This window comes from Ceratotherium simum, chromosome 26 (assembly GCF_057802395.1).
Source record: "Ceratotherium simum simum isolate JZ-2026a chromosome 26, ASM5780239v1, whole genome shotgun sequence".
NCBI classification, from domain to species: domain Eukaryota; kingdom Metazoa; phylum Chordata; class Mammalia; order Perissodactyla; family Rhinocerotidae; genus Ceratotherium; species Ceratotherium simum.
The window spans coordinates 33,865,316-33,878,649 of record NC_141925.1 but is presented as its reverse complement, the minus strand read 5'-3'; positions in this window follow the sequence as shown (position 1 = coordinate 33,878,649).

Below are 13,334 nucleotides of genomic sequence, written 5' to 3'. Positions count from 1 at the left end.
ATAAGTGCCCTCTGCAGGAAGCACCACTAGCTTTCAAGATCTGAATATGATGTAAATTCTCTCATAACCCAAATCCATAACCCTCCTTTGGTTTTGGAAGCACTGTTGCTCTCGTGTGGCTCAGAGATGCTCTGAGGACCAGAGAGTGGACACACAAACCTGCCGGGATCGTGCTGGGTACTTCAGGCTCCACCTCGCCAAGTTCCCAAGGGCCTGTTGGCAGCTGATCCCGGCTGGTAGGCATCCATGCAAGTGCAAGAAATCACATCTGGAAGTTGCAATGGGAAACCACCAGGCGGCTCAGGAGAGGAAGACGCCTGGTCCCGGGCATTTTTATTTAGAATTATTCTAGCCTTACACATAGTTCATCCATGAATCTTGTGGAAGGGCTGAGGTTTTCACTCCGTGCTATTCATTATCGGCCTCTGTAAGTAAACATTGTTTTCCAGGGTATTTGTCTTGACGGCCCTGTCAACCTGTCACTTTTCATTACCTCCAGGTGTGCTATTGCTGCGGCTCAGGCTGCACAAACACTTCAGTGGATCTGCTCCAGAAACCCCACTTTTCTGGGCTTATGGCATTTTTCTGGGTCCTACCAAAGGCTCAGGAGTTTAGAGCCGGCTGAAGGGAAGGGACCCCACAGCCAGCTCCGTGCCACGTGTGAATTCTGATGCTTCTGTTGACGCTCCGTCCCTCTTCGAATTTCTCTTTTCGTGAGTGAGGACTTGAGCATCAAGAAACAAAAATGTGCATGGAGGGGGGAGGTATTTCCTCAAATTCTATTTAATTTTTGTTTTAGGAGCAGGAAAGGAATAATTTACTTAGGAATCAAACAGATGCCAGTGACAAAAAAAAAAGTTGATTTCTGGGAAAATCCTGTTTTCCAATATTTTGTTGCACAGAACAAGGTGCGTCCGTGGCTTTGTCTGCATGCAGCTGCTGGCTCGGGCCCTTATCTTGGGTGGAATCTGTCTGAAGCCACCACTGTGATTTGTTGGTTGGCCCCCGCGTTTCCCCGAGCCCATCTTCACACCCCTGCACCCATCGCCGTGTGTCTTGTTGGCAAACGGTTCGCATGGAAGACTTCATGCTCTGCACAGGAGCTGGTTGGGCCTTGAGGAGTCTGACAATGGAGAGCAAGGAGCACGTGAGACTCCTTAAAGACAGGTGACTGAGAGTTACCCCCAGGTCCTTGCCAAGATGACTTTAAATATGAGATTCCTCAAAGTCGCTGAGGAATATAGGAAAAAAATAGTCGGAATCCGAATCCCTGGTTCCTTTCAGCACTGCTGTTGGGTTCAGAATACGAATGATGGGGATGAGGAACAGGTCTGAGTTTCTTTGCTCGGTCGCCAGCTAATGGCCTTTCGCCAGCACCTTCCATTAACATCCTGGGAACCCAGCTGCCGGTTATAGCCCAGGGGGCGGCCCCATTAGCCGGTGCCTGCCTAAGGAATCTGGGGGAAGTCTCCATGGTGCTGTGTCCTTCCTGAATAGGCAGAGGGGGTGCCCCTGAGCTATTCGTTAATTAAGTCCCAGAACAGCCTGGGATTCAAAGGAGAGGGCCTGCCGTGTGCCAAGGCTCCTGGGGCTGCCGTTCAGGAGGCCCAGTCTGGGCGATTTCTTCCTCCCACCCCTTCCCTTCCTGGGCCGGCTTTGAAGGAAGGAAAGCCAGGAAGGGCGGAGCGGGTGGGGTAGGGGCGCAGCTCACAGAAGGAGGGCATGTGTGCTCCAAGGCAGCTGTCCCTGCTAGTGGTGGCCTTATCCCCTGCCATCCCATCTCAGACTGCCTCCCCCCAGCTCGGAGATGACTGCTGTTGCTCTCACCTCAGTCCACCACTCGCTCTGCAGCATATGATGTGCTGGCGCCTTCCCCCCTCCATCTCTCACCTCCCCACTTACCGGATTTTTGTCCTGCCCTCTGCTCTGTGCCAGCCCTTCCTCCACTTGTCTGTTAGGTGTGGGTGTCCCCAGGGTTCTGTCCGCCTTGCCTGGACTCTAAATGTCAGTATGGATGTCTGCACACACGCGCAGCTCCGCTTTGGCCTCACCTGCCCCCCGCCCCCACCCCAGCAGTTCTGATTCAGTGAACAATGTCACAAGCCACTCAGTTGTCCAAGCTGGAAACCTGAGCATCATCCAGTCTCCCTCCATCCTCCCGACCCTCCCCAGTCAGTCCCCAGGCCCCAGGGGCTACCACTCAGAGCCCCCAGCTCTGCTGACACATCTGCAGTGAGGCTGAGTGACCCAACCCACCGTCCCCATGAACTCCAGGACAAAACCCAACTTCTGAACCTGCCGTGCCATCCATGCACACACACAAATATGCACAGGCAAACACACACAAAGCACACAAACATGCACACACAACACATACACGTGCACACACACGCACACACAAACACATATGTACACACGTGGAAATTAATAAAAGAGACGTTAACTAAATTGGAGTCAGGAAGGCCTGTAGGGGGAGCTCTCATGCCCCATTACACATCGTCAATTACACTAATCAGGAAGAGAGAGATGCCTGCATCTCCCACAGGAAGTAAAACTACTTCACTACTGAAGGAAGATTTTTCTCCCACCTGGCAAAGTCCCAGCCAATGAGAAACCCTACAGCTCAGCCAATGAGAAGCCATTGCCGCCTTGAACTAGTTTTCCCCAAATGGACTTTCCTTTAGAACAGCCCCTCCCTACTCTCCCTTTTTCTCTATAAAAGCAGCTCCTTCCTTTGTTCTCTGGAGTTGCCTAAAGTTTGCCACAGCATGCATGTCCCAAATTGCAATTCTTTTGTCTATTGCCCAATAAACTCATTTTGAGATAAAATAACAGGCAAATTTGCCTTTTAGGTTGACACACACATATGCAAACACACATACGCACACAGGCAAACACACATACAAACACGAATATGCACACAAATACACAAACACAAAAGCACACATACACAAAACACGCAAACATGCGTGCACATACACATACTCTCATACACGTGCACACACAAAACATGAAAACGCATACACCAAGCACATATATGTTTACACAAACATATACAAACATATACACAATATCAATGCACATGCACACACACAAACACAAAAACATAAACACACACAAACTCTAAACTCAAGCCATCTTGAGTTATATAGGGCGCCTCCAGTTTTTCAAAGACAAGACCACAAAAAAGAAAACGTGACTAACTAGAAAATATGAACTTTTTATTGTGGGTGAAATTGTCAAATGCCAACTTGTTAATTAACTTCATTAATTTGGTCATACATACATATTTAAAATCACATATAAAGTAAGACATTCATCGGCATTGTGAACTCATGTCAGTATCTATGTTGTCCCATTTTGAATCATTTAATGCAGTTTTCCCACGCACATCATCCTGACTTCCATCTGAGTTGTTTGAGATTCACACAGAGGTTTAAAAATCCACATAGGATGTGCTGTCTTTGGAAATTTTCTTCCCCAGCTCCAAAGACCACGTGTCAAGATGGTGGTGGTTTCTGCCCTGGGTGTGTATGTTCATATTTCCACAGTGTAACCACCAGCTGTATTTTTTAAGTGATTTTCTAAAGGCTGATTCATAGTGGCACCCAATGCTTGCAAATGTGAGGCTCTACTCCTGGAATAATGACTAAATCTGGTTATATTTCTTTCTTACAGTTTTCAGCTGATTCTGTCAGGTGGCCTTGATAAGCATTGCTTCTGGCTTTCAGGCTGCTTTCCCAAACAGTATGTGGCTGTCCAAATAAAGGAATTGAGAGCTGTGGTATGAGGTGCTTTCTAAGGATGTAAGTAGAAGGCAGCTCCCTCTTTTCCAAAGGGTAATTTGGGGTGGAAATCCTCCTCTTATATCTGAACCGTCCTGGAATGAAACAAAGGCCTTGCTCACCCTCTGCTGATTCTGTTCCCTGAAACACCCCAACCTCAGCCTCCTGGAATCCCACTCCCATAGCAAACTTTGCTGCCTCCGACCCCTGCCTCTTGCCCCGGCCTCCCTCCCACCTGAGGCCAATACCTCCATCCCTTTCTTTTTTTTTTTTTTTTTTTTTTTTTTTTTTTAAAGATTTTATTTATTTATTTTTCCCCCAAAGCCCCAGTACATAGTTGTCTGTCATAGCTGCACATCCTTCCAGTCGCTGTATGTGGGACGCGGCCCCAGCATGGCTGGAGGAGTGGCGCCTCGGTGCGCACCCGGGATCCGAACCCGGGCCGCCGGCAGCAAAGCGCACGCACTTAACCGCTAAGCCACGGGGCCGGCCCTCCTCCATCCCTTTCCATCTCACCGGGACCCTCCCCACTCAGACCACTTCCTTCACATCTAACACATTACTTTAAAAAATAGGAAAGTATAGAGCAGCCGCACATTGTCCACAATCCTTCTACCTAGAAGTAACCACTGTTGAGATCTGGTGAATATCAGTGCAGACCATTCTCTCTGCATGTATATATGGAAGGATGGAAGGAGGGACAGGTAGATAAATATTACACAGAAATAATTTTACAATAGTATGAAAAGAGACAGACATATGCTATTTTGGCTTTTAAATGTTACATTTGATTTACTTGAATTCAACAGAAGAAAAGGGAAGCTGAAGGAATTTCTGAACTGCTGAGCTCACACGGGCCTTATGTCTCCAAGGTCTCCATTATGTATTCATGCTCTTATTACACTCTATAGCACAGGGCACCTGTGCCGAGATTTCTTCTGTCCTTCGTAATATTTTCTGACAATCTGAGTTATTTGTCTGTCTCTCGTAAGCTGTGTATCTTATATTCTCCATCTCATGTATCATGTTTTCATATTGTTTATACTTCATAGGGCAGCTCTTTCTCTTATTTCCTCTGATATAGGGTGAGTTCTACTGCACACCTTCTCTGGGCCCAGTTGGGTTTCCATCGAGCTGGAATTTAGGGCTGAGGCTGCCCTCAGGACATTTCTTGTAGCCTGAGGACGGGGGTGGGGGTGCAAAGACTCCATGGTCTCCTGGGTGCATCCTGAGCTGTTGCTCTGCCACGAGCCTCTCTGAGGGCTCCTGATTGTCCCCCGACAGGAGCTTCAGAAAACTGCAGCCTGCAGCTGTGGAGGGTCTAGGGGCATTCTGGAACATTCTGGAACATTTCTCTAGCCTACCTACTCACCCCTGCAGTGAGTTCTTTGCAACTCAGGAGAGGTCCAGGCAAAAAGTGTCAGAATTCTGTGGATTTTGCTTCTTTCCTCCTCATTGCTTCTGGAGGACTGGGGACCATGTCCTTCTGGAATCTTCTAATTTTTCCCTTGGACACTACTTTTCAACATCTGTGACCTGAGATTGCACCTTGTTCCTTATTTGGTTACTGCTGGTGGAATTTTGACTTTTTATTCCTGCGTCTGATCCCTCCTTCTTCTGTTGGGACTGAGAGGACATTCTCTGTTCCAGCCACCGTCATCTTCACCCCACCCCCCACGGGTCTTGAAACATGCTTGGTCTCCCATGGAAAGCCCGGTCCACGCTGCCCTTGGCTTTCAGACACCTCAAGGTTGTCTGCGAGGCTCCATCTTCTCACTTCCCACTGGCTGCTCAGCCCACATCTGGCCTCTGGTTCCCTCCCACTGCCCCAGCCCTGGCAAAGGTCACCTGACCTCTTAGCGACATGTGACACTGCTGACCACCTCTCTTTGCGGTAACACTCCCTTCCCTTGGCCACATGATACCCCACTCTCCTTCTACGTTGTGGACCACTGCTATTTGACTGGCCGTTGTGTGTGGAGTTCCTCTAAGCTTGTCCTTGAAGCCCTGTCCTCCGCTCAGACATGCTCACGCACACCCCTGGCTTCGGTTATTTCTACCACGCGGATGATTGCAAATCTATCTCCAGGCCAGCCTCCTTATCATCTCCTTTTGGACGTCTCAAAGACATCCATCTCAATTTGTCCAAAATTACACTCACCAAGCTCACACCCATTAGGATGGCTACTATAAAAATAAAAAATAAAAACAAAATCACAGGGCCGGCCCTGTGGCTTAGTGGTTAAGTGCACGTGTTCAGCTACTGGCGGCCCGGGTTTGGATCCCGGGCACACACCAACGCACCGCTTCTCCGGCCACGCTGAGGCCGCGTCCCACATACAGCAACTAGAAGGATGTGCAACTATGACATACAACTATCTACTGGGGCTTTGGGGGAGAAAAATAAATAAATAAAATTATTAAAAAAAAAATCACAAGCGTTGGTGAGGATGTGGAGAAACTGGAACTATCGTGCACTGTTTTTGGGAATGTAAGATGGTACAGCCACTGTGGAAAACAGTCTGGCAGTTCCTCAAAAGATTGAACATAGAATGACCATATGATCCAGCAGTTCCACTTCTGGGTATAAAGCCCAAAGAATTCAAATCAGGGACTCGAAGAGACAGTTGTATACCCACCTCATAGCAGCACTATTCACAATAGTCAGACGGTGGGAGCAGACCAAGTGTCCATGGACAGATGAGTGCATAAAGAAAATGTGGTCCAGGGGCTGGCCCGGTGGCGCAAGTGGTTAAGTGCGCGTGCTCCGCTGCAGCAGCCTGAGGTTCGCCGGTTCAGATCCCGGCTTGTCAGGCCATGCTGTGGCGGCGTCCCATATAAAGTGGAGGAAGACAGGCATGGATGTTAGCCCAGGGCCAGTCTGCCTCAGCAAAAAAAGAGGAGGATTGGCAGATGTTAGCACAAGGCTGATCTTCCTCACACACACAAAAAAAACATGTGGTCCATCCAGACAATGCAATATTCTTCTGCCTTAAAAAGGAAGGAAATTCTGACCCCTGCTACAACATGGACGGATCTTGAAACCATCATGATGAGTGAAATAAGCCAGTCACAAGAGGACAAATCCTGTATGATTCTACTTGTGTGAGGTGCTAGAGTAGTCGAGTTCATACAAACAGAAAGTAGATGGTGGGCACCAGGGGCTGGGGGAGGGGAATGGAGGGTTAGTGTTTAATGGGGACAGTTTCAGTTTGGGAAGATGAAAAAGTTCTGGAGATGGATGGCGGGGATGGCTGCACAATATAAATGCACCTAATGCCACAGAACTGTACCATTTAAAATGGTTAAGACGGTAAATTTTATGTTATATATATTTTATTGCAACTAAAAATTTTTTTAAATGACACTGACAGTTCTCTCCTCCCAAGCAGGCGCACCCTTGGGGCCCCCTCATCCACCCCATCATCATGTACATGGCCCAGAAGCCTGGAGGGGGTGTCATTCGTGACCCTCTCCCTCTCTCATCACCATCTCCAGTCCATCAACAAAAAATCCTGCTGATTTAACCTCCTATATACGGCCCAAGTCTGTCCACTCCTCTCCAGGTCCATCCCTGCCCACGACAGCCAAACCACCATCTCAGCCATGCCCCCGTGGCCACACCCCTTTTGCCAGGCCCCATCAGCTGTCCACTGCAGCCGAGGTTAGGGGACAGCCAGGAACGTGTGCGAGATGCCCTGGGGTAGTTGCCTTGGTCTATAAGAGCCAGCAGTCCTCAGGCCCTGGAGACACCCACCCTAGATGTGGCTAGAGTGTCACAAACCCCCTAGGGGCCTCCTGTGCCCCCTGGCATAGTTGCTCACGCACCGGGACTCTCCTTTGTAGCACTCGGCAGTTACGCTTCGCCATTCAGTGGGGAGATGATTTGATTCTGTCTGACTCCCCCATCAGACTCCCTGAGATAAGCTCAACACTGAGTTTGTGATGCTCACTGCTGTTCCCGAGATCTACCACAGCACCTGGTACACAGTCGGTGCTCAATAACTGTGCAGAATGAGCACATGAAGGGCTTAGCAGCTCTTGGGTGAGGTGCTTCCCTCTCTCCCTCAGAGCTCTTCCACTGTCTCATTTGTCCCCCATTGGACCACGAGCTCCTTGAAGAAAGTAGTCATACAATTCACCTACATACTCTTGCAGCAAACACAGTACACACTTGGCACACAGAAAGTGCTTAATGCATACCGAGTGAAGGATTTGATCAGCCTCTGAAGATGGGGTCTCACAGGCAGCCTTGGCTCTCCCTTCGCACTCCCCTGTCCCTCATCAAATTAGAAACCAAGTTCTATCAGTAGAGTCCTCAGCATCTGAGCCGCCCTCCCCATCCTTCCATTAGTTAGGTTTAGGTCTGGCTGGAGTAGGAGAACACCCAAAATAACGGTAACCCAAACAAGTTAGAGGTTTCCAAAGTCCCGAGGGAAACAGTGTGGAAAAGGCATGGTGGATGCGTGAGTTTCAAAGACCCATGCTCTTATTGTTGGTTCACTCTCCTGAACACAAGGCTTCATGGTCCACAATGGCTGCTTGAACTCCAGCCATAATGTATGCATTCCAGCCAGCAGGAAGGAAGGAAGAAGGGGGCATCCCCTCACTTAAAGACACTTCTACTCACATCTCATTGGTTAGAACGTAGTCACTTGCACATCCAGCTGCAAGGGAGCCTGGAAAATGTTGTCTTTATTCTAGGTGGCCACAGACTCAATAAAAATAGGAGGTTCTCTTACTGAGGAAGAAGAGAAGGATAGATCCAGTGAGATGACGAGCACTCTCCTCCCTGTTCCTCATCTCCCTCCTGGTTACCCTGATTCTAGGGTCAGGCCCTTTGGTCCTTCCTGCCCACACTGCCTTGGTGGTCCTTGGTCAAGAATCAATGTACGCACACCTTCTCCTCTCGCCCAACAGACTCATTTAGGGTCCACGTGGCACCCTGGATTCCCTCCACACCCCAGCTTGGCACACCTTCCCCCATTGGGCCCTGACCCCTGCCCTCCCCTCCAGCCATGCGCGGCCCCACTAACCGCAGCCCTTTCCAGAACACACGAGGCCCTTCCCCACCTCCTGCTGGCCCCCTTGCACAAGCTGTTTCCCTGCCAGGAATGTCCTCTCCACCGAGCCAGCCCACACGGCCTGCTGCTGAGACGCTCTTTGGGATCAGCCCCTCCTTTCTTTGTGTTCTCACGCACCGAGCTCATTTCCTCTGTTTTAATATTTGCTGCACGTTTGCAGTGTAGCAGGCCCGGAGAGAGGGAGGCATGTGAGCATGTTATCGAGGTGCGTTTCGTCTGTTTGCAAGTCTGTCTCTCAACAAGGCTGAGCTCCGAGACGACTGGAGTAAATCTCTTCACCCACCCAGTATCCACCTGCCCAAGTGCGGGGTCCCCAGCGGGCAGACCTGTGGCTGGGCGCTCCCGGCCAGGGTGGCAAGGAGAGAGGTGGAGAGGCCCAGGGGCACGGAGTGGGGCGGGGGCAGCAGCCAGAGGGTCAGGAACATGCTGTCTCCTCCCCTAGAAGAGAGAATGAGGGGCTGGGGCTGAGGGGGTGGGGAGGGGGGTCTTCCTGCCACGGGAACCACTGGCCCCACCCCTGGAGATGAAATGGTGCCGAGGCAGCTGCGGCCGCAGGCAGGGCGGTGGGGGCTGTGGGGCTCAGGAGGAAAGCAGAGGCCTAGTGGAGGGGTGTGCACGTTCTGCCAGGGAGCTCGGCCCTTGCCCTGGGAGCCGTGGGAACAGGGAAGGGCTGTTGGCAGGAGAATGACAGGGTCGGATTTGCATTTCAGAAGGTGGAAGGACCCGCCAGCAGCTGGGAGGGCACACGATGGCTCGCAGGCTGGCGAGGAACCCCGTGAACACCGCCCACCCCCCAGTGCCCACTGGACCCCAATGAAGCCAGGCCCCTCCCAGCCACCCCCACGGAGACAAGAGTGCTCCAGGCGTCCCGGGGCCCCCGAGGGAGGGGCAGGCCGGCTCCAGGCCAAGAGAGGGGGAAGAGGCCTGGCAGGCAGGGAGCAGCCTCAGATGGTGAGCACATTTCAGCTTCCCTGGTGGGGCAGGGAGGGGTGGGGAGTGGGGTCTGCAGGGCTGAGGGTGCCGCAGAGCCGAGGCCTCAGCCCCAGGCCAAGAGGGAGGTGAACCAGTGGGGTCTTCTGTCCCCCCAAACCCCTCGCCCATGCTGGAGAGCTAGCTGGGATGTCTGGGGAGGAAAGGGTCCCTGAGCCCTCAGGCAGAAGAATCCAGGCCGGCCGAGGGTCCCAGCCAGTCCATCCTGGCCAGTGACCTGGGGTGAGCCTCAGTTTCCCCATCTGTAAACAAGGGAGTGACGACAGCGTGTCTCTGGGTGGCTGTGAGCCGGTGGCCAGAGCGGGCTTGTGCCAGCCAGGGGAGCTCTCTGAGAGCACGGTGACGTCTGTTCCAGAAACACGCACGGAGCACCCGTCAAGGGACCCGCTGTGATAACTTCGTCACCATGGCCTCGCTTCCAGAAGCTTCCACCTTGCTCCTGTCCTGATCCCCCAGGAGAGATGTGGCAGGGGCAGGGGCAGATGTGGGTGTCCTTGGACTTGGTCCTGAGGCCCTGGGAGCCAGGGAGGGGCCTATAGGGGAGGCGGGGTCAGATTTCTTCCCGGAGATGGAGAAGGTAATGAGAAGCTCAGGGCAAAGGGCACAGCCTTGCTGCCCTGAGCTCTGGGTGACCTTGAGGGGGTACTTCCTTTTCTGAGCCCAGATTGGGATGACATTTCCCTCAGGAGGTCTCCAGGGCTTCCCAGGAGAGGCAGCCCATGCTGGGGAGGGAGGCCTGGCTGACCCTGACTCCCTGGACCCCACCTGACCAGTGAAACAGGCCCCGTGCATGAGGGAACAAGGTCTGTCAGAGCCCGGCTCTGAATCTGGGGAGCCAGGCCCCCCACGTGGGGAGGCAGTGGCTGGCCTCCACCCAGTGAGGCAGAGACACAGTGGCTGTGGGGTGAGTGACAAGCCCCTGACAGGACTTGGGCAGATCATGTGGGAGACAGGTCACAGGGAGGGAAGGAAGCTGGGTTACAGCTGTGAACATCCTCTTTCCAGTGTAATCCTGGCACCCACCCAGGGAGGGAAGCAAGACCGTCCTCCTTTTGCAGATGGGGAGAGTAAGGCTTGGAAAGCTGCCTGGTCGAAGGGTCTCCCCTCTTGGAAGGGGAACAATGGCACCAGGCAGCCCAAGCCTGAGAGCAGCTGGCAGGGCTCCAGAGAGGGAAGTGAGAGTCTGTCCCTCCCAGGGCCGGGGAAGGGGGGAGTGGATCCCTGCCCTGCATTGCTGGCCTACTTCTGAAGGTCCAAGAAAGGTGTCTTCTCTCCCCTAGCACAGGGGCAGTGCAATTGGCAGTCTATCCTTCCAACAGCTGCCCAGCCAGCCTCTCTCACCAACGTGGATCCCAGCCCACGGAGGGCTGGAGACGCCCTCCCGCTGCTCCTGGAGATGAAGGTGAAGTTCGTGAGGCTGCCAGGAGGAGGCCACATTTCCTCAGCCTCCATGACCCTCCTCTTGCAGCTGCCTACATCGCCCTTCCCCTGCGCCCACCAGCAAAGGGAATTTATTGGCTGTGACCAAAGAACATCCCTTGAGAGCACCAGAACTTTAAGAAATCTTCCCCCATTTTGGAAGTCCATGGAATCAAATTGTCACAGCCATGGCCCTGTGTCCACGCCTCCCTGTCTGTGCCTTGTCCAGTCCCGCCCATTGTCTCTGGGCTTGGCTGTGACTGGCTTTGGCCAGGGGAGCATTATTAGATGGGACACAAGCAGACAAGCGCTCATGCTTTGGGGCTGGCTCTCTTGCCTCCCCGAGACGCTGGGTGAAGGAGCCCGATGTAGCCCACTGGAGTCATGTGGCCCGTTGGGTCAGCACAAACCACCAGCCGTGAATGAGGCCATCTGAGACCACCGGCCTCAGCGGAGCCGCCACACGACTGCAGGTGTGTGCACTACTCTGGGCAACAGCAGTAAAGGAACCGCCCAGCTGAGCCCAAGCCGTCAAATACGGTGGTGGTTACTTTAAACCACTAAGTTTTGGGGGTGGTCCTTTATGCACCAATAGATAACTCATACATCAGCCTTTTAAAATATATCACTCAGTGGGCAGTGCTGGAGAGAGAATTAGACCAGGAATTTTAAAAGACTGGGGTTTCCATCTTGTCTCTGCACCTAATTCTCTGAGTTTTTGTTTCCTCCTCGTAAAATGAGGATGGTTGTTATCTGTCTCGTGCGGGGATTGAGACTCTGGCTGTGAAAGGCACCGCGGCTATTTGGAATTGGCCAGAAGTCTGAGGGAACAGTCCCCAAGACCGCCTCACCTCTGACACCCATCGCAGATCTGGAGACTTCCCCAAACCACCCTGAGATTCGAAAATTTGCTAGAAGGACTCACGGAACTCCCTGAAAGCTGATATACTCATGGTCATGGTTTATTAGAGCAGAGGATACACATTGAAATCAGTCCAACGAAGAGATGCACGGGGCAGAGTCTGGGAGGGTTTCATACGAGAAGCTTCCATTGTCCACAGGCTGCGTGACCCTTTGGCATTGATGTGTGACAAAACACACAGTGTTGCCACCCAGGGACACTCACCCCAGCTCCGGTGCCCAGGGTTTTTATTGGGGCTCCATTACATAGGCACGATGGATTGATTCATTGATTGCCCACGTGGCTACCAGGTCAACTAAGGCTGGTGACCCAAAGCCACATCCTAAATCACTCGGCTAGTCCCTCTGGTGTGGCCAGCCCCCGCCCTAAACAAAGACATGACATAGATCACACCCTGAAGTGAGGGGAAAGGTCAGACCTCAGTCTGCACCAGGCCATATTCATCTCTACACAGCAGCCCTGTGGTGCCTGCTGAAGGGTGACACTGTCTCCAGCTTCCTGACTGGGGACCCTGGGCAAGCTGCTTCGCCCTCTGGGCTTTAGTTTCCTCGTCTGTAAAATGAGGGTCGTGACGGGTCCCTCGTGGGCTGTAAAGATCAGCCACTGGGCCCCGGGTCTGGTGTGTTTGTGCAAATGTTTGTGGTCATGCACAGTCCCCCTCTGTCCTTGAGATAGAAGAGCTTCCTGCTTTCCTGATGAGTCAGGGTTGTGGTTTGGAGTGTCAGTTTCTCCAGCTGTGAAATGGGGAAGCTGGGCTTAGTGAGCACTAAGGCCCCATAAGGTGACGTGGGTCCCCAAAGGGCTCGTAGTTGGTGGGTAGAGCCTGAACCAAGCCGCAGGTCCCGTGACTCTCAGCACAATACTCATCACAGCAAAACCTAGCGGCATGGTTGGCTTGCCAGACGGGCAGGAATGCCAGAGGGGCTGTGGGGAAACTGCCCCACATGGCGGGAGACTGTCTCTGTGATTCCTTTTACTGTCAGCCCTGGGGCTACCTCCCTCAGGGTGCTGGTTTTGATCTGCATTGGGCTTGGACCCGGAGACCAGCCTTGTCAGTATCGTGAGTCAGGTAAGAGTAAAGAGACCCTGGCAGAGACCACTCTTGTGTGCTGGGACATGGGACAGTATCCTTGG